Here is an 18,951-nt window from a genome sequence, read left to right as displayed (position 1 = left end):
TTTAGCATGCTGCCTGCTGCTTACCGGAGCTAGTCTCCACAGCACGGTGTAATAAACACGCATGGAGCGAAATGCTCTTTGCCTGGGCATCCCCTCTGCCTGAGAGAGAAGCGCGGTGGCGCCTGTGGAAAGAGCCTGAAGGAAAGGAACACGTCTGTCACTGCAGAGCGACGGAAGCTTGGCTGCTAAGGAGACACGAGGGGGAAGATTAGGGCAGGGGAAAGGGCTCCACTGTGAGGAAGGAGTCTGGGCAGCAAGCATGCCTGTCCTGAGCATTTGGGCCCAAGGAGACAGCAGTTCCTTGGCCACCTGTCCCTCGTGGAGACTTGGGCTTCCCAACAGGCGCCTACACTGAACTCATGAAACAACTCCCAGAAAGAACTGGACATCAGACGCCGTCTTCCTCCAGGATGTGGAAGCTTGGAGGAGGCACGGGGTTTAAGGGGAGGTAGTGGAGGAGAGTCCCCCAAAGCTCCCTATTCGGTGTACGGGCTGTGTGCAGGGATCCTGTCACCTCTCCTTTCCTGTGTGGAAAGCACTGGCCTAGTCCGCGAGTCTGCCTTAGCGCCAGAGTAGAAGACCAAGCGATGCATACACTGGGAGATGGTTGTGTGCATGGAGTGCCATCCTTGGCTACGCACGCTACCCCACGGTGGTGGCTGTGTCCGCTTAGTTCGGACTGGCAGGGTGAACCCAGGGAGCGAACATAGAGCCCGGGAACGCAAGGGCCAAGAGGCACCATCTCACCCGCAGCTCTTCTTCCGTGACGCGACTGAAGCCTTGCTGAGGAAGCAGCGGCGAAGTGCTTTTCCCACCAAGCCAAAGCCTCTGCGAAAGCACAGCATTCACTGAGAAATGTTCTGCGTGCTGCTGCTGCTTACCGGAGCCTAGTCTCTTGGTGGGATAAACCCGCATACAGCGAAAGCCTCTTTGCTTGTGCATCTCCCCTGGGAAAGCACAGCATTCGTTGGGATATCAGAGTTGGGCTTGGGGATGCTGCTGCTGCTTGCCTGAGCTAGTCTCGGCATCACGGTGGAAGATACCTGCATGGAACGAAACACTCTTTGCCGTAGCTTCCCTTCTGCCTGAGAGAGAAGCATGGTCGCAAACGTCTGTCACCGCGCTCCCCAGGAGCAAGTGGGGGGAAGGCGCAGTCGCCGCCCCCGGGGAAGAGAAGGAACCGTTGGCCTGGTGACGGGAAAGACTAGGGAACCAGGGTGGCCTGCCGTGGCACGAACAGCAGGCCGGTGGCAAGACAAGTGTCACCCGCTCCCTGTGCGGAGAGATGGAAGCCTGGCTGCTAAGGAGACATGAGGGGACGACTAGGGCTGGGGCGCATGCTCTACTCTGAGGAAGGAGTCTGGGCAGAAGGCAGGCCTGTCCTCTGCCTCTGGTCCCAAGGGGACAGCATCTCCTTGGCCACCTGTCCCAAGGGCAGACTTGGGCTTGCCACCAGGTGTCATACCCGGAACTCGCGGAAACAACCCCATGGAGAAACGGGCAGTCAGATGCCAACTTCCACCAAGATGTTGCAGCGTTGTGGATGGCAGGGGGTGTGCCAGGGATGGAGTGGAGACACTCCATCACAGTTCCCCATCGCAGTGCACGGGCCGTGTGCAGGGATCCTTTCGCCTCCTCTCTCCTGTGGTGAAGGCAATGGCCTAGACCCTGAGTCTGTCTGAGTGCCGGAGCAAAAGGCAAAGCCTTACCTACGCAGGTGATGGTAATAGCAATACAGTGCCATGCTAGGCCACGCACGCTGCTGCAGGGTTGTGATTGTGTCTGCTTAGTTCGGCTTACAAGGTGAACCCCGGGCGCGAACATGGAGCCAGGGAAAGCAGGCCCAAGAGGCACCTGCTATCCCGCGGCTCTTCTTCGTGTCGCGACAGAGCGAACGACCAAAGCCTTGCTGAGGAAGCAGCAGCGAAGTGCGGTTCGCGCCAAGCTGAAAACCTCTGCGAAAGCATAGCAGTCGCTGGGAAATCAGAGTCGGTTCTGTGGGCTGCTGTTGCTGCTTGCTTTAGCCTAGAATTCGCAGCACGAAGGGAGAAACCCGCATAGAGTGAAAGCCTCTTTGCCGGGGCATCCTGTCTCGGAAAGCACAGCATGTTGCCTGCTGCTTGCCGGAGCTAGTCTCCACAGCACGTTGTAATAAATCCGCATGGAGCGAAATCCTCTTTGCCTGGGCATCCCCTCTACCTGAGAGAGAAGCGCGGTGGCGCCTGTGGAAAGAGCCTGAAGGAAAGGGACACGTCTGTCACTGCAGAGCGACGGAAGCCTGGCTGCTAAGGACACAGGAGGGGGAAGATTAGGGCAGGGGAAAGGGCTCCACTGTGAGGAAGGAGTCTGGGCAGCAAGCATGCCTGCCCTGAGCATTTGGGCCCAAGGAGACAGCAGTTCCTTGGCCACCTGTCCCTGTTGGAGACTTGGGCTTGCCAACAAGCGCCTACACTGAACTCGAGAAACAACTCCGAGAAAGAATGGCCATCAGGTGCCATCTTCCTCCAGGATGTGGAAGCCTGGAGGAGGCAACGGGGTTTAAGGGGAAGGAGTGGGTAGAGTCCCCCAAAGCTCCCTATACGGTGCGCGGGTGGTGGGCAGGGATCTTGTCACCTCTCCTTTCCTGTGTGGAAAGCACTGGCCTAGTCCGCGAGTCTGCCTTAGCGCCAGAGTAAAAGACCAAGCGATGCATACACTGGGAGATGGTTGTGTGCATGGAGTGCCATCCTAGGCTACGCACGCTACTGCACGGTTGTGGCTGTGTCTGCTTAGTTCGGCCTGGCAGGGTGAAACCAGGATGCGAACATGGAGACCGGGAAAGCAAGGGCCAAGAGGCACCAGCTCACCCGCAGCTCTTCTTACCTGACGCGACGGAAGCCCTGCTGAGGAAGCAGTGGGGAAGTGCTCTTCGCACCAAGCCAACGCCTCTGAGAAAGCACAGCATTCGCTGAGAAATGTTCTGCGGGCTGCAGCTGCTTGCCTGAGCCCAGTCTCTTGGTGGGAGAAACCCGCATACAGCGAAAGCCTCTTGGAATGGGCATCTCCCCTGGGAAAGCACATCATTCGTTGAGATACCAGAGTTGGGCTTGGGGATGCTGCTGCTACTTGCCTGAGCTAGTCTCTGCAGCAAGGTGGAAGATACCCGCATTGAGCGAAATACTCTTTCCGGTGCATCCCCTCTGGGAAAGCACAGCATTCTTTGGGAAATCAGAGTCTGGTCTTTAGCATGCTGCCTGCTGCTTACCGGAGCTAGTCTCCACAGCACGGTGTAATAAACACGCATGGAGCGAAATGCTCTTTGCCTGGGCATCCCCTCTGCCTGAGAGAGAAGCGCGGTGGCGCCTGTGGAAAGAGCCTGAAGGAAAGGAACACGTCTGTCACTGCAGAGCGACGGAAGCTTGGCTGCTAAGGAGACACGAGGGGGAAGATTAGGGCAGGGGAAAGGGCTCCACTGTGAGGAAGGAGTCTGGGCAGCAAGCATGCCTGTCCTGAGCATTTGGGCCCAAGGAGACAGCAGTTCCTTGGCCACCTGTCCCTGTTGGAGACTTGGGCTTGCCAACAAGCGCCTACACTGAACTCGAGAAACAACTCCGAGAAAGAATGGCCATCAGGTGCCATCTTCCTCCAGGATGTGGAAGCCTGGAGGAGGCAACGGGGTTTAAGGGGAAGGAGTGGGTAGAGTCCCCCAAAGCTCCCTATACGGTGCGCGGGTGGTGGGCAGGGATCTTGTCACCTCTCCTTTCCTGTGTGGAAAGCACTGGCCTAGTCCGCGAGTCTGCCTTAGCGCCAGAGTAAAAGACCAAGCGATGCATACACTGGGAGATGGTTGTGTGCATGGAGTGCCATCCTAGGCTACGCACGCTACTGCACGGTTGTGGCTGTGTCTGCTTAGTTCGGCCTGGCAGGGTGAAACCAGGATGCGAACATGGAGACCGGGAAAGCAAGGGCCAAGAGGCACCAGCTCACCCGCAGCTCTTCTTACCTGACGCGACTGAAGCCCTGCTGAGGAAGCAGTGGCGAAGTGCTCTTCGCACCAAGCCAACGCCTCTGAGAAAGCACAGCATTCGCTGAGAAATGTTCTGCGGGCTGCAGCTGCTTGCCTGAGCCCAGTCTCTTGGTGGGAGAAACCCGCATACAGCGAAAGCCTCTTGGAATGGGCATCTCCCCTGGGAAAGCACATCATTCGTTGAGATACCAGAGTTGGGCTTGGGGATGCTGCTGCTACTTGCCTGAGCTAGTCTCTGCAGCAAGGTGGAAGATACCCGCATTGAGCGAAATACTCTTTGCCGGTGCATCCCCTCTGGGAAAGCACAGCATTCTTTGGGAAATCAGAGTCTGGTCTTTAGCATGCTGCCTGCTGCTTACCGGAGCTAGTCTCCACAGCACGGTGTAATAAACACGCATGGAGCGAAATGCTCTTTGCCTGGGCATCCCCTCTGCCTGAGAGAGAAGCGCGGTGGCGCCTGTGGAAAGAGCCTGAAGGAAAGGAACACGTCTGTCACTGCAGAGCGACGGAAGCTTGGCTGCTAAGGAGACACGAGGGGGAAGATTAGGGCAGGGGAAAGGGCTCCACTGTGAGGAAGGAGTCTGGGCAGCAAGCATGCCTGTCCTGAGCATTTGGGCCCAAGGAGACAGCAGTTCCTTGGCCACCTGTCCCTCGTGGAGACTTGGGCTTCCCAACAGGCGCCTACACTGAACTCATGAAACAACTCCCAGAAAGAACTGGACATCAGACGCCGTCTTCCTCCAGGATGTGGAAGCTTGGAGGAGGCACGGGGTTTAAGGGGAGGTAGTGGAGGAGAGTCCCCCAAAGCTCCCTATTCGGTGTACGGGCTGTGTGCAGGGATCCTGTCACCTCTCCTTTCCTGTGTGGAAAGCACTGGCCTAGTCCGCGAGTCTGCCTTAGCGCCAGAGTAGAAGACCAAGCGATGCATACACTGGGAGATGGTTGTGTGCATGGAGTGCCATCCTTGGCTACGCACGCTACCCCACGGTGGTGGCTGTGTCCGCTTAGTTCGGACTGGCAGGGTGAACCCAGGGAGCGAACATAGAGCCCGGGAACGCAAGGGCCAAGAGGCACCATCTCACCCGCAGCTCTTCTTCCGTGACGCGACTGAAGCCTTGCTGAGGAAGCAGCGGCGAAGTGCTTTTCCCACCAAGCCAAAGCCTCTGCGAAAGCACAGCATTCACTGAGAAATGTTCTGCGTGCTGCTGCTGCTTACCGGAGCCTAGTCTCTTGGTGGGATAAACCCGCATACAGCGAAAGCCTCTTTGCTTGTGCATCTCCCCTGGGAAAGCACAGCATTCGTTGGGATATCAGAGTTGGGCTTGGGGATGCTGCTGCTGCTTGCCTGAGCTAGTCTCGGCATCACGGTGGAAGATACCTGCATGGAACGAAACACTCTTTGCCGTAGCTTCCCTTCTGCCTGAGAGAGAAGCATGGTCGCAAACGTCTGTCACCGCGCTCCCCAGGAGCAAGTGGGGGGAAGGCGCAGTCGCCGCCCCCGGGGAAGAGAAGGAACCGTTGGCCTGGTGACGGGAAAGACTAGGGAACCAGGGTGGCCTGCCGTGGCACGAACAGCAGGCCGGTGGCAAGACAAGTGTCACCCGCTCCCTGTGCGGAGAGATGGAAGCCTGGCTGCTAAGGAGACATGAGGGGACGACTAGGGCTGGGGCGCATGCTCTACTCTGAGGAAGGAGTCTGGGCAGAAGGCAGGCCTGTCCTCTGCCTCTGGTCCCAAGGGGACAGCATCTCCTTGGCCACCTGTCCCAAGGGCAGACTTGGGCTTGCCACCAGGTGTCATACCCGGAACTCGCGGAAACAACCCCATGGAGAAACGGGCAGTCAGATGCCAACTTCCACCAAGATGTTGCAGCGTTGTGGATGGCAGGGGGTGTGCCAGGGATGGAGTGGAGACACTCCATCACAGTTCCCCATCGCAGTGCACGGGCCGTGTGCAGGGATCCTTTCGCCTCCTCTCTCCTGTGGTGAAGGCAATGGCCTAGACCCTGAGTCTGTCTGAGTGCCGGAGCAAAAGGCAAAGCCTTACCTACGCAGGTGATGGTAATAGCAATACAGTGCCATGCTAGGCCACGCACGCTGCTGCAGGGTTGTGATTGTGTCTGCTTAGTTCGGCTTACAAGGTGAACCCCGGGCGCGAACATGGAGCCAGGGAAAGCAGGCCCAAGAGGCACCTGCTATCCCGCGGCTCTTCTTCGTGTCGCGACAGAGCGAACGACCAAAGCCTTGCTGAGGAAGCAGCAGCGAAGTGCGGTTCGCGCCAAGCTGAAAACCTCTGCGAAAGCATAGCAGTCGCTGGGAAATCAGAGTCGGTTCTGTGGGCTGCTGTTGCTGCTTGCTTTAGCCTAGAATTCGCAGCACGAAGGGAGAAACCCGCATAGAGTGAAAGCCTCTTTGCCGGGGCATCCTGTCTCGGAAAGCACAGCATGTTGCCTGCTGCTTGCCGGAGCTAGTCTCCACAGCACGTTGTAATAAATCCGCATGGAGCGAAATCCTCTTTGCCTGGGCATCCCCTCTACCTGAGAGAGAAGCGCGGTGGCGCCTGTGGAAAGAGCCTGAAGGAAAGGGACACGTCTGTCACTGCAGAGCGACGGAAGCCTGGCTGCTAAGGACACAGGAGGGGGAAGATTAGGGCAGGGGAAAGGGCTCCACTGTGAGGAAGGAGTCTGGGCAGCAAGCATGCCTGCCCTGAGCATTTGGGCCCAAGGAGACAGCAGTTCCTTGGCCACCTGTCCCTGTTGGAGACTTGGGCTTGCCAACAAGCGCCTACACTGAACTCGAGAAACAACTCCGAGAAAGAATGGCCATCAGGTGCCATCTTCCTCCAGGATGTGGAAGCCTGGAGGAGGCAACGGGGTTTAAGGGGAAGGAGTGGGTAGAGTCCCCCAAAGCTCCCTATACGGTGCGCGGGTGGTGGGCAGGGATCTTGTCACCTCTCCTTTCCTGTGTGGAAAGCACTGGCCTAGTCCGCGAGTCTGCCTTAGCGCCAGAGTAAAAGACCAAGCGATGCATACACTGGGAGATGGTTGTGTGCATGGAGTGCCATCCTAGGCTACGCACGCTACTGCACGGTTGTGGCTGTGTCTGCTTAGTTCGGCCTGGCAGGGTGAAACCAGGATGCGAACATGGAGACCGGGAAAGCAAGGGCCAAGAGGCACCAGCTCACCCGCAGCTCTTCTTACCTGACGCGACGGAAGCCCTGCTGAGGAAGCAGTGGGGAAGTGCTCTTCGCACCAAGCCAACGCCTCTGAGAAAGCACAGCATTCGCTGAGAAATGTTCTGCGGGCTGCAGCTGCTTGCCTGAGCCCAGTCTCTTGGTGGGAGAAACCCGCATACAGCGAAAGCCTCTTGGAATGGGCATCTCCCCTGGGAAAGCACATCATTCGTTGAGATACCAGAGTTGGGCTTGGGGATGCTGCTGCTACTTGCCTGAGCTAGTCTCTGCAGCAAGGTGGAAGATACCCGCATTGAGCGAAATACTCTTTCCGGTGCATCCCCTCTGGGAAAGCACAGCATTCTTTGGGAAATCAGAGTCTGGTCTTTAGCATGCTGCCTGCTGCTTACCGGAGCTAGTCTCCACAGCACGGTGTAATAAACACGCATGGAGCGAAATGCTCTTTGCCTGGGCATCCCCTCTGCCTGAGAGAGAAGCGCGGTGGCGCCTGTGGAAAGAGCCTGAAGGAAAGGAACACGTCTGTCACTGCAGAGCGACGGAAGCTTGGCTGCTAAGGAGACACGAGGGGGAAGATTAGGGCAGGGGAAAGGGCTCCACTGTGAGGAAGGAGTCTGGGCAGCAAGCATGCCTGTCCTGAGCATTTGGGCCCAAGGAGACAGCAGTTCCTTGGCCACCTGTCCCTGTTGGAGACTTGGGCTTGCCAACAAGCGCCTACACTGAACTCGAGAAACAACTCCGAGAAAGAATGGCCATCAGGTGCCATCTTCCTCCAGGATGTGGAAGCCTGGAGGAGGCAACGGGGTTTAAGGGGAAGGAGTGGGTAGAGTCCCCCAAAGCTCCCTATACGGTGCGCGGGTGGTGGGCAGGGATCTTGTCACCTCTCCTTTCCTGTGTGGAAAGCACTGGCCTAGTCCGCGAGTCTGCCTTAGCGCCAGAGTAAAAGACCAAGCGATGCATACACTGGGAGATGGTTGTGTGCATGGAGTGCCATCCTAGGCTACGCACGCTACTGCACGGTTGTGGCTGTGTCTGCTTAGTTCGGCCTGGCAGGGTGAAACCAGGATGCGAACATGGAGACCGGGAAAGCAAGGGCCAAGAGGCACCAGCTCACCCGCAGCTCTTCTTACCTGACGCGACTGAAGCCCTGCTGAGGAAGCAGTGGCGAAGTGCTCTTCGCACCAAGCCAACGCCTCTGAGAAAGCACAGCATTCGCTGAGAAATGTTCTGCGGGCTGCAGCTGCTTGCCTGAGCCCAGTCTCTTGGTGGGAGAAACCCGCATACAGCGAAAGCCTCTTGGAATGGGCATCTCCCCTGGGAAAGCACATCATTCGTTGAGATACCAGAGTTGGGCTTGGGGATGCTGCTGCTACTTGCCTGAGCTAGTCTCTGCAGCAAGGTGGAAGATACCCGCATTGAGCGAAATACTCTTTGCCGGTGCATCCCCTCTGGGAAAGCACAGCATTCTTTGGGAAATCAGAGTCTGGTCTTTAGCATGCTGCCTGCTGCTTACCGGAGCTAGTCTCCACAGCACGGTGTAATAAACACGCATGGAGCGAAATGCTCTTTGCCTGGGCATCCCCTCTGCCTGAGAGAGAAGCGCGGTGGCGCCTGTGGAAAGAGCCTGAAGGAAAGGAACACGTCTGTCACTGCAGAGCGACGGAAGCTTGGCTGCTAAGGAGACACGAGGGGGAAGATTAGGGCAGGGGAAAGGGCTCCACTGTGAGGAAGGAGTCTGGGCAGCAAGCATGCCTGTCCTGAGCATTTGGGCCCAAGGAGACAGCAGTTCCTTGGCCACCTGTCCCTCGTGGAGACTTGGGCTTCCCAACAGGCGCCTACACTGAACTCATGAAACAACTCCCAGAAAGAACTGGACATCAGACGCCGTCTTCCTCCAGGATGTGGAAGCTTGGAGGAGGCACGGGGTTTAAGGGGAGGTAGTGGAGGAGAGTCCCCCAAAGCTCCCTATTCGGTGTACGGGCTGTGTGCAGGGATCCTGTCACCTCTCCTTTCCTGTGTGGAAAGCACTGGCCTAGTCCGCGAGTCTGCCTTAGCGCCAGAGTAGAAGACCAAGCGATGCATACACTGGGAGATGGTTGTGTGCATGGAGTGCCATCCTTGGCTACGCACGCTACCCCACGGTGGTGGCTGTGTCCGCTTAGTTCGGACTGGCAGGGTGAACCCAGGGAGCGAACATAGAGCCCGGGAACGCAAGGGCCAAGAGGCACCATCTCACCCGCAGCTCTTCTTCCGTGACGCGACTGAAGCCTTGCTGAGGAAGCAGCGGCGAAGTGCTTTTCCCACCAAGCCAAAGCCTCTGCGAAAGCACAGCATTCACTGAGAAATGTTCTGCGTGCTGCTGCTGCTTACCGGAGCCTAGTCTCTTGGTGGGATAAACCCGCATACAGCGAAAGCCTCTTTGCTTGTGCATCTCCCCTGGGAAAGCACAGCATTCGTTGGGATATCAGAGTTGGGCTTGGGGATGCTGCTGCTGCTTGCCTGAGCTAGTCTCGGCATCACGGTGGAAGATACCTGCATGGAACGAAACACTCTTTGCCGTAGCTTCCCTTCTGCCTGAGAGAGAAGCATGGTCGCAAACGTCTGTCACCGCGCTCCCCAGGAGCAAGTGGGGGGAAGGCGCAGTCGCCGCCCCCGGGGAAGAGAAGGAACCGTTGGCCTGGTGACGGGAAAGACTAGGGAACCAGGGTGGCCTGCCGTGGCACGAACAGCAGGCCGGTGGCAAGACAAGTGTCACCCGCTCCCTGTGCGGAGAGATGGAAGCCTGGCTGCTAAGGAGACATGAGGGGACGACTAGGGCTGGGGCGCATGCTCTACTCTGAGGAAGGAGTCTGGGCAGAAGGCAGGCCTGTCCTCTGCCTCTGGTCCCAAGGGGACAGCATCTCCTTGGCCACCTGTCCCAAGGGCAGACTTGGGCTTGCCACCAGGTGTCATACCCGGAACTCGCGGAAACAACCCCATGGAGAAACGGGCAGTCAGATGCCAACTTCCACCAAGATGTTGCAGCGTTGTGGATGGCAGGGGGTGTGCCAGGGATGGAGTGGAGACACTCCATCACAGTTCCCCATCGCAGTGCACGGGCCGTGTGCAGGGATCCTTTCGCCTCCTCTCTCCTGTGGTGAAGGCAATGGCCTAGACCCTGAGTCTGTCTGAGTGCCGGAGCAAAAGGCAAAGCCTTACCTACGCAGGTGATGGTAATAGCAATACAGTGCCATGCTAGGCCACGCACGCTGCTGCAGGGTTGTGATTGTGTCTGCTTAGTTCGGCTTACAAGGTGAACCCCGGGCGCGAACATGGAGCCAGGGAAAGCAGGCCCAAGAGGCACCTGCTATCCCGCGGCTCTTCTTCGTGTCGCGACAGAGCGAACGACCAAAGCCTTGCTGAGGAAGCAGCAGCGAAGTGCGGTTCGCGCCAAGCTGAAAACCTCTGCGAAAGCATAGCAGTCGCTGGGAAATCAGAGTCGGTTCTGTGGGCTGCTGTTGCTGCTTGCTTTAGCCTAGAATTCGCAGCACGAAGGGAGAAACCCGCATAGAGTGAAAGCCTCTTTGCCGGGGCATCCTGTCTCGGAAAGCACAGCATGTTGCCTGCTGCTTGCCGGAGCTAGTCTCCACAGCACGTTGTAATAAATCCGCATGGAGCGAAATCCTCTTTGCCTGGGCATCCCCTCTACCTGAGAGAGAAGCGCGGTGGCGCCTGTGGAAAGAGCCTGAAGGAAAGGGACACGTCTGTCACTGCAGAGCGACGGAAGCCTGGCTGCTAAGGACACAGGAGGGGGAAGATTAGGGCAGGGGAAAGGGCTCCACTGTGAGGAAGGAGTCTGGGCAGCAAGCATGCCTGCCCTGAGCATTTGGGCCCAAGGAGACAGCAGTTCCTTGGCCACCTGTCCCTGTTGGAGACTTGGGCTTGCCAACAAGCGCCTACACTGAACTCGAGAAACAACTCCGAGAAAGAATGGCCATCAGGTGCCATCTTCCTCCAGGATGTGGAAGCCTGGAGGAGGCAACGGGGTTTAAGGGGAAGGAGTGGGTAGAGTCCCCCAAAGCTCCCTATACGGTGCGCGGGTGGTGGGCAGGGATCTTGTCACCTCTCCTTTCCTGTGTGGAAAGCACTGGCCTAGTCCGCGAGTCTGCCTTAGCGCCAGAGTAAAAGACCAAGCGATGCATACACTGGGAGATGGTTGTGTGCATGGAGTGCCATCCTAGGCTACGCACGCTACTGCACGGTTGTGGCTGTGTCTGCTTAGTTCGGCCTGGCAGGGTGAAACCAGGATGCGAACATGGAGACCGGGAAAGCAAGGGCCAAGAGGCACCAGCTCACCCGCAGCTCTTCTTACCTGACGCGACGGAAGCCCTGCTGAGGAAGCAGTGGGGAAGTGCTCTTCGCACCAAGCCAACGCCTCTGAGAAAGCACAGCATTCGCTGAGAAATGTTCTGCGGGCTGCAGCTGCTTGCCTGAGCCCAGTCTCTTGGTGGGAGAAACCCGCATACAGCGAAAGCCTCTTGGAATGGGCATCTCCCCTGGGAAAGCACATCATTCGTTGAGATACCAGAGTTGGGCTTGGGGATGCTGCTGCTACTTGCCTGAGCTAGTCTCTGCAGCAAGGTGGAAGATACCCGCATTGAGCGAAATACTCTTTCCGGTGCATCCCCTCTGGGAAAGCACAGCATTCTTTGGGAAATCAGAGTCTGGTCTTTAGCATGCTGCCTGCTGCTTACCGGAGCTAGTCTCCACAGCACGGTGTAATAAACACGCATGGAGCGAAATGCTCTTTGCCTGGGCATCCCCTCTGCCTGAGAGAGAAGCGCGGTGGCGCCTGTGGAAAGAGCCTGAAGGAAAGGAACACGTCTGTCACTGCAGAGCGACGGAAGCTTGGCTGCTAAGGAGACACGAGGGGGAAGATTAGGGCAGGGGAAAGGGCTCCACTGTGAGGAAGGAGTCTGGGCAGCAAGCATGCCTGTCCTGAGCATTTGGGCCCAAGGAGACAGCAGTTCCTTGGCCACCTGTCCCTGTTGGAGACTTGGGCTTGCCAACAAGCGCCTACACTGAACTCGAGAAACAACTCCGAGAAAGAATGGCCATCAGGTGCCATCTTCCTCCAGGATGTGGAAGCCTGGAGGAGGCAACGGGGTTTAAGGGGAAGGAGTGGGTAGAGTCCCCCAAAGCTCCCTATACGGTGCGCGGGTGGTGGGCAGGGATCTTGTCACCTCTCCTTTCCTGTGTGGAAAGCACTGGCCTAGTCCGCGAGTCTGCCTTAGCGCCAGAGTAAAAGACCAAGCGATGCATACACTGGGAGATGGTTGTGTGCATGGAGTGCCATCCTAGGCTACGCACGCTACTGCACGGTTGTGGCTGTGTCTGCTTAGTTCGGCCTGGCAGGGTGAAACCAGGATGCGAACATGGAGACCGGGAAAGCAAGGGCCAAGAGGCACCAGCTCACCCGCAGCTCTTCTTACCTGACGCGACTGAAGCCCTGCTGAGGAAGCAGTGGCGAAGTGCTCTTCGCACCAAGCCAACGCCTCTGAGAAAGCACAGCATTCGCTGAGAAATGTTCTGCGGGCTGCAGCTGCTTGCCTGAGCCCAGTCTCTTGGTGGGAGAAACCCGCATACAGCGAAAGCCTCTTGGAATGGGCATCTCCCCTGGGAAAGCACATCATTCGTTGAGATACCAGAGTTGGGCTTGGGGATGCTGCTGCTACTTGCCTGAGCTAGTCTCTGCAGCAAGGTGGAAGATACCCGCATTGAGCGAAATACTCTTTGCCGGTGCATCCCCTCTGGGAAAGCACAGCATTCTTTGGGAAATCAGAGTCTGGTCTTTAGCATGCTGCCTGCTGCTTACCGGAGCTAGTCTCCACAGCACGGTGTAATAAACACGCATGGAGCGAAATGCTCTTTGCCTGGGCATCCCCTCTGCCTGAGAGAGAAGCGCGGTGGCGCCTGTGGAAAGAGCCTGAAGGAAAGGAACACGTCTGTCACTGCAGAGCGACGGAAGCTTGGCTGCTAAGGAGACACGAGGGGGAAGATTAGGGCAGGGGAAAGGGCTCCACTGTGAGGAAGGAGTCTGGGCAGCAAGCATGCCTGTCCTGAGCATTTGGGCCCAAGGAGACAGCAGTTCCTTGGCCACCTGTCCCTCGTGGAGACTTGGGCTTCCCAACAGGCGCCTACACTGAACTCATGAAACAACTCCCAGAAAGAACTGGACATCAGACGCCGTCTTCCTCCAGGATGTGGAAGCTTGGAGGAGGCACGGGGTTTAAGGGGAGGTAGTGGAGGAGAGTCCCCCAAAGCTCCCTATTCGGTGTACGGGCTGTGTGCAGGGATCCTGTCACCTCTCCTTTCCTGTGTGGAAAGCACTGGCCTAGTCCGCGAGTCTGCCTTAGCGCCAGAGTAGAAGACCAAGCGATGCATACACTGGGAGATGGTTGTGTGCATGGAGTGCCATCCTTGGCTACGCACGCTACCCCACGGTGGTGGCTGTGTCCGCTTAGTTCGGACTGGCAGGGTGAACCCAGGGAGCGAACATAGAGCCCGGGAACGCAAGGGCCAAGAGGCACCATCTCACCCGCAGCTCTTCTTCCGTGACGCGACTGAAGCCTTGCTGAGGAAGCAGCGGCGAAGTGCTTTTCCCACCAAGCCAAAGCCTCTGCGAAAGCACAGCATTCACTGAGAAATGTTCTGCGTGCTGCTGCTGCTTACCGGAGCCTAGTCTCTTGGTGGGATAAACCCGCATACAGCGAAAGCCTCTTTGCTTGGGCATCTCCCCTGGGAAAGCACAGCATTCGTTGGGATATCAGAGTTGGGCTTGGGGATGCTGCTGCTGCTTGCCTGAGCTAGTCTCGGCATCACGGTGGAAGATACCTGCATGGAACGAAACACTCTTTGCCGTAGCTTCCCTTCTGCCTGAGAGAGAAGCATGGTCGCAAACGTCTGTCACCGCGCTCCCCAGGAGCAAGTGGGGGGAAGGCGCAGTCGCCGCCCCCGGGGAAGAGAAGGAACCGTTGGCCTGGTGACGGGAAAGACTAGGGAACCAGGGTGGCCTGCCGTGGCACGAACAGCAGGCCGGTGGCAAGACAAGTGTCACCCGCTCCCTGTGCGGAGAGATGGAAGCCTGGCTGCTAAGGAGACATGAGGGGACGACTAGGGCTGGGGCGCATGCTCTACTCTGAGGAAGGAGTCTGGGCAGAAGGCAGGCCTGTCCTCTGCCTCTGGTCCCAAGGGGACAGCATCTCCTTGGCCACCTGTCCCAAGGGCAGACTTGGGCTTGCCACCAGGTGTCATACCCGGAACTCGCGGAAACAACCCCATGGAGAAACGGGCAGTCAGATGCCAACTTCCACCAAGATGTTGCAGCGTTGTGGATGGCAGGGGGTGTGCCAGGGATGGAGTGGAGACACTCCATCACAGTTCCCCATCGCAGTGCACGGGCCGTGTGCAGGGATCCTTTCGCCTCCTCTCTCCTGTGGTGAAGGCAATGGCCTAGACCCTGAGTCTGTCTGAGTGCCGGAGCAAAAGGCAAAGCCTTACCTACGCAGGTGATGGTAATAGCAATACAGTGCCATGCTAGGCCACGCACGCTGCTGCAGGGTTGTGATTGTGTCTGCTTAGTTCGGCTTACAAGGTGAACCCCGGGCGCGAACATGGAGCCAGGGAAAGCAGGCCCAAGAGGCACCTGCTATCCCGCGGCTCTTCTTCGTGTCGCGACAGAGCGAACGACCAAAGCCTTGCTGAGGAAGCAGCAGCGAAGTGCGGTTCGCGCCAAGCTGAAAACCTCTGCGAAAGCATAGCAGTCGCTGGGAAATCAGAGTCGGTTCTGTGGGCTGCTGTTGCTGCTTGCTTTAGCCTAGAATTCGCAGCACGAAGGGAGAAACCCGCATAGAGTGAAAGCCTCTTTGCCGGGGCATCCTGTCTCGGAAAGCACAGCATGTTGCCTGCTGCTTGCCGGAGCTAGTCTCCACAGCACGTTGTAATAAATCCGCATGGAGCGAAATCCTCTTTGCCTGGGCATCCCCTCTACCTGAGAGAGAAGCGCGGTGGCGCCTGTGGAAAGAGCCTGAAGGAAAGGGACACGTCTGTCACTGCAGAGCGACGGAAGCCTGGCTGCTAAGGACACAGGAGGGGGAAGATTAGGGCAGGGGAAAGGGCTCCACTGTGAGGAAGGAGTCTGGGCAGCAAGCATGCCTGCCCTGAGCATTTGGGCCCAAGGAGACAGCAGTTCCTTGGCCACCTGTCCCTGTTGGAGACTTGGGCTTGCCAACAAGCGCCTACACTGAACTCGAGAAACAACTCCGAGAAAGAATGGCCATCAGGTGCCATCTTCCTCCAGGATGTGGAAGCCTGGAGGAGGCAACGGGGTTTAAGGGGAAGGAGTGGGTAGAGTCCCCCAAAGCTCCCTATACGGTGCGCGGGTGGTGGGCAGGGATCTTGTCACCTCTCCTTTCCTGTGTGGAAAGCACTGGCCTAGTCCGCGAGTCTGCCTTAGCGCCAGAGTAAAAGACCAAGCGATGCATACACTGGGAGATGGTTGTGTGCATGGAGTGCCATCCTAGGCTACGCACGCTACTGCACGGTTGTGGCTGTGTCTGCTTAGTTCGGCCTGGCAGGGTGAAACCAGGATGCGAACATGGAGACCGGGAAAGCAAGGGCCAAGAGGCACCAGCTCACCCGCAGCTCTTCTTACCTGACGCGACGGAAGCCCTGCTGAGGAAGCAGTGGGGAAGTGCTCTTCGCACCAAGCCAACGCCTCTGAGAAAGCACAGCATTCGCTGAGAAATGTTCTGCGGGCTGCAGCTGCTTGCCTGAGCCCAGTCTCTTGGTGGGAGAAACCCGCATACAGCGAAAGCCTCTTGGAATGGGCATCTCCCCTGGGAAAGCACATCATTCGTTGAGATACCAGAGTTGGGCTTGGGGATGCTGCTGCTACTTGCCTGAGCTAGTCTCTGCAGCAAGGTGGAAGATACCCGCATTGAGCGAAATACTCTTTCCGGTGCATCCCCTCTGGGAAAGCACAGCATTCTTTGGGAAATCAGAGTCTGGTCTTTAGCATGCTGCCTGCTGCTTACCGGAGCTAGTCTCCACAGCACGGTGTAATAAACACGCATGGAGCGAAATGCTCTTTGCCTGGGCATCCCCTCTGCCTGAGAGAGAAGCGCGGTGGCGCCTGTGGAAAGAGCCTGAAGGAAAGGAACACGTCTGTCACTGCAGAGCGACGGAAGCTTGGCTGCTAAGGAGACACGAGGGGGAAGATTAGGGCAGGGGAAAGGGCTCCACTGTGAGGAAGGAGTCTGGGCAGCAAGCATGCCTGCCCTGAGCATTTGGGCCCAAGGAGACAGCAGTTCCTTGGCCACCTGTCCCTGTTGGAGACTTGGGCTTGCCAACAAGCGCCTACACTGAACTCGAGAAACAACTCCGAGAAAGAATGGCCATCAGGTGCCATCTTCCTCCAGGATGTGGAAGCCTGGAGGAGGCAACGGGGTTTAAGGGGAAGGAGTGGGTAGAGTCCCCCAAAGCTCCCTATACGGTGCGCGGGTGGTGGGCAGGGATCTTGTCACCTCTCCTTTCCTGTGTGGAAAGCACTGGCCTAGTCCGCGAGTCTGCCTTAGCGCCAGAGTAAAAGACCAAGCGATGCATACACTGGGAGATGGTTGTGTGCATGGAGTGCCATCCTAGGCTACGCACGCTACTGCACGGTTGTGGCTGTGTCTGCTTAGTTCGGCCTGGCAGGGTGAAACCAGGATGCGAACATGGAGACCGGGAAAGCAAGGGCCAAGAGGCACCAGCTCACCCGCAGCTCTTCTTACCTGACGCGACTGAAGCCCTGCTGAGGAAGCAGTGGCGAAGTGCTCTTCGCACCAAGCCAACGCCTCTGAGAAAGCACAGCATTCGCTGAGAAATGTTCTGCGGGCTGCAGCTGCTTGCCTGAGCCCAGTCTCTTGGTGGGAGAAACCCGCATACAGCGAAAGCCTCTTGGAATGGGCATCTCCCCTGGGAAAGCACATCATTCGTTGAGATACCAGAGTTGGGCTTGGGGATGCTGCTGCTACTTGCCTGAGCTAGTCTCTGCAGCAAGGTGGAAGATACCCGCATTGAGCGAAATACTCTTTGCCGGTGCATCCCCTCTGGGAAAGCACAGCATTCTTTGGGAAATCAGAGTCTGGTCTTTAGCATGCTGCCTGCTGCTTACCGGAGCTAGTCTCCACAGCACGGTGTAATAAACACGCATGGAGCGAAATGCTCTTTGCCTGGGCATCCCCTCTGCCTGAGAGAGAAGCGCGGTGGCGCCTGTGGAAAGAGCCTGAAGGAAAGGAACACGTCTGTCACTGCAGAGCGACGGAAGCTTGGCTGCTAAGGAGACACGAGGGGGAAGATTAGGGCAGGGGAAAGGGCTCCACTGTGAGGAAGGAGTCTGGGCAGCAAGCATGCCTGTCCTGAGCATTTGGGCCCAAGGAGACAGCAGTTCCTTGGCCACCTGTCCCTCGTGGAGACTTGGGCTTCCCAACAGGCGCCTACACTGAACTCATGAAACAACTCCCAGAAAGAACTGGACATCAGACGCCGTCTTCCTCCAGGATGTGGAAGCTTGGAGGAGGCACGGGGTTTAAGGGGAGGTAGTGGAGGAGAGTCCCCCAAAGCTCCCTATTCGGTGTACGGGCTGTGTGCAGGGATCCTGTCACCTCTCCTTTCCTGTGTGGAAAGCACTGGCCTAGTCCGCGAGTCTGCCTTAGCGCCAGAGTAGAAGACCAAGCGATGCATACACTGGGAGATGGTTGTGTGCATGGAGTGCCATCCTTGGCTACGCACGCTACCCCACGGTGGTGGCTGTGTCCGCTTAGTTCGGACTGGCAGGGTGAACCCAGGGAGCGAACATAGAGCCCGGGAACGCAAGGGCCAAGAGGCACCATCTCACCCGCAGCTCTTCTTCCGTGACGCGACTGAAGCCTTGCTGAGGAAGCAGCGGCGAAGTGCTTTTCCCACCAAGCCAAAGCCTCTGCGAAAGCACAGCATTCACTGAGAAATGTTCTGCGTGCTGCTGCTGCTTACCGGAGCCTAGTCTCTTGGTGGGATAAACCCGCATACAGCAAAAGCCTCTTTGCTTGTGCATCTCCCCTGGGAAAGCACAGCATTCGTTGGGATATCAGAGTTGGGCTTGGGGATGCTGCTGCTGCTTGCCTGAGCTAGTCTCGGCATCACGGTGGAAGATACCTGCATGGAACGAAACACTCTTTGCCGTAGCTTCCCTTCTGCCTGAGAGAGAAGCATGGTCGCAAACGTCTGTCACCGCGCTCCCCAGGAGCAAGTGGGGGGAAGGCGCAGTCGCCGCCCCCGGGGAAGAGAAGGAACCGTTGGCCTGGTGACGGGAAAGACTAGGGAACCAGGGTGGCCTGCCGTGGCACGAACAGCAGGCCGGTGGCAAGACAAGTGTCACCCGCTCCCTGTGCGGAGAGATGGAAGCCTGGCTGCTAAGGAGACATGAGGGGACGACTAGGGCTGGGGCGCATGCTCTACTCTGAGGAAGGAGTCTGGGCAGAAGGCAGGCCTGTCCTCTGCCTCTGGTCCCAAGGGGACAGCATCTCCTTGGCCACCTGTCCCAAGGGCAGACTTGGGCTTGCCACCAGGTGTCATACCCGGAACTCGCGGAAACAACCCCATGGAGAAACGGGCAGTCAGATGCCAACTTCCACCAAGATGTTGCAGCGTTGTGGATGGCAGGGGGTGTGCCAGGGATGGAGTGGAGACACTCCATCAC

The sequence above is a fragment of the Mustela lutreola genome, chromosome 14 (genome assembly GCF_030435805.1).
Source record: "Mustela lutreola isolate mMusLut2 chromosome 14, mMusLut2.pri, whole genome shotgun sequence".
Taxonomy (NCBI): Eukaryota; Metazoa; Chordata; class Mammalia; order Carnivora; family Mustelidae; genus Mustela; species Mustela lutreola.
Note: the sequence above shows the minus strand (reverse complement) of the source record.